This window comes from Hyaena hyaena, unplaced genomic scaffold (assembly GCF_003009895.1).
Source record: "Hyaena hyaena isolate Hyena2069 unplaced genomic scaffold, ASM300989v1 scaffold_275, whole genome shotgun sequence".
Taxonomy (NCBI): domain Eukaryota; kingdom Metazoa; phylum Chordata; class Mammalia; order Carnivora; family Hyaenidae; genus Hyaena; species Hyaena hyaena.
The window spans coordinates 2,236,832-2,238,926 of NW_024080908.1; positions in this window are offsets into that span (position 1 = coordinate 2,236,832).

The following is a 2,095-nucleotide window of genomic DNA, read 5'->3' on the forward strand; positions in this document are numbered from 1 at the left end:
GCCGCCTGCCCCTTCCTGTGACCGACACTCAGAACCAGGTCAGACCCCGCTGCTTGAGGCCACAGGGGCAGGAAATGAGATGGTCCTGCACAATAAAGGGGATCAGGCCAATCACGCAAAACATAGTTCCCAGGCGGGACCTTTCCCCTCCCCCTTTCCTTTCTTCAGGACTTGGTGTTAATGATTTGCTCAGGACACAGCATAACCAGCCAGAAACCGATCTTGTTAATATCAAAGTCTGGCTGGCGGGCCATTCAATGGTTTTGCCCACTCTGTGCCCTCCTATTTTGTCACTAATTTTCCAGTATATTCTACTTCGTCCAAGCACACTATAGATGGAGATCATAGCTCACAACATGCTGTAAGGCAGAATCTCACGAAGGTAGCAAAAAGATCAATGAAGAAGGGTTCAAACCATGCTGAATATTAAGAATCCTACTCCATTTGCTAGAAATATTTAAGCAAAATGAGTGGTTTGTAGGAACCCCTGGTTGGTCTTTACTGATCTCGCTGGAAGAGGAGGCCTGGGCAGATCTAGAAACCTTCTGTTTGTCTAACACATTCCTCATCCTTTCCTATGGGTTTGCTTCTCTTGGTTTCTTTTCTAAGCTCTTTACTTTTTTTTAATGTTTCTTTATTTTTGAGAGAGAGAGACAGAGTGTGACTGGAGAAAGGGCAAAGAGAGAGGGGGAGACACAGAATCTGAAACAGGCTCCAGGCTCTGAGCTGTCATCACAGAGCCCGACACAGGGCTCAAACTCACGAACAGTGAGATCATGACCTGAGCTGAAGTTGGATGTTTAACTGACTGAGCCACCCAGGTGCCCCTGTTTTCTAAGTTCTTGAATATTTGACTCAAGCTTATCTTTTGCACATATTATTTTTGTTTATTGGCTTTTAATTTTTTAAGTTTATTTTTGAGTGAGAGAGAGCTTGGGCGGGGAAGGGGCAGAGAGAGAGGGAGACAGAGAATCCCAAGCAGGTTCGCATTTGCAGCACAGAGCCCAATGTGGGGCTTGAACTCAAGAAACGTGAGCTCATGACCTGAGTCGAAACCAAGAGCTGGTTTCATGACTGAGCCACCCAGGAGCCACTTTTGCACATGTTCTAACTACAACCTCTGAGTCCTAACTTTTTCAGAGAAACTGTTTGTCACCACTATGTTCTTAAAACTGCTGTGTGTGGCTCTGTGATAATTTAACACCATAGCTCTTAAAGCCTGTTTATTGGTATAGTCTGTTTCTGTTTTGATGGTGAGTTATTATTTGTATAATGAGCAACATATACTATGACAAAGGAAATACAATTTAAAATATCATTTGGAAAAAAATGCCATTTGGCCCTGAAATAACTGCCCACATGAAAGTGATCTGAACACATTCATCGTTTCAGACAGGCTAAGTGGACGCCAATCAGACTGGCTAAGCAGACGCCGTGATACCACTTACACTGAACCCTTAAATACTCACCTGCCCTTCTCCCAGGAACAAATGATCACAAATTTTACAGCTTAAAAGCAACACAGATCTATTCTTTTACACTTCTGAAGCCAGGGTCCAGAAGTAGTTTCACTGAGCTGACATCAGCATGTGAGTAGGTCTGGTTTCTTCCATGGGGCTCAATGGCATAATCTGTACCCTTGCCCTTCTAGCTTGGGGCAGGGGGGAGTCTCCTGGGTCCTTTGGCTTCTGACCTCATATCAGTCTGACCTCCTGCTCCCACATCTCATTTCCTGACATTTAGTGGATCCCCTTGCCTTCCTCTGTAAGAACCTGTGTGATTCCATGTTTCCATCCAGAGAACCCTGGACAATTTCCCCATTTCCAGATCCTCAGTGTAATCCCATCTACAAAAGCCCTTCTATTATGTCAGGTAACATCCACAGGTTTCAGGGATTAGGACGTGACATTTGGAGGAGTGGTCATTCAGCCCACATGTAAAGTAACTTTACTCATTAAAAGATAAACACTCTAAAACACATTTAATTAATTAACAACTCAATGCAGCATACGTATAAAATGAGGATAACGGAAATCAAAAATAAAGAGAGCCCTCCATTGTCACTGCTTTTCTCTAAGGTGCACTTGGTTCTAGT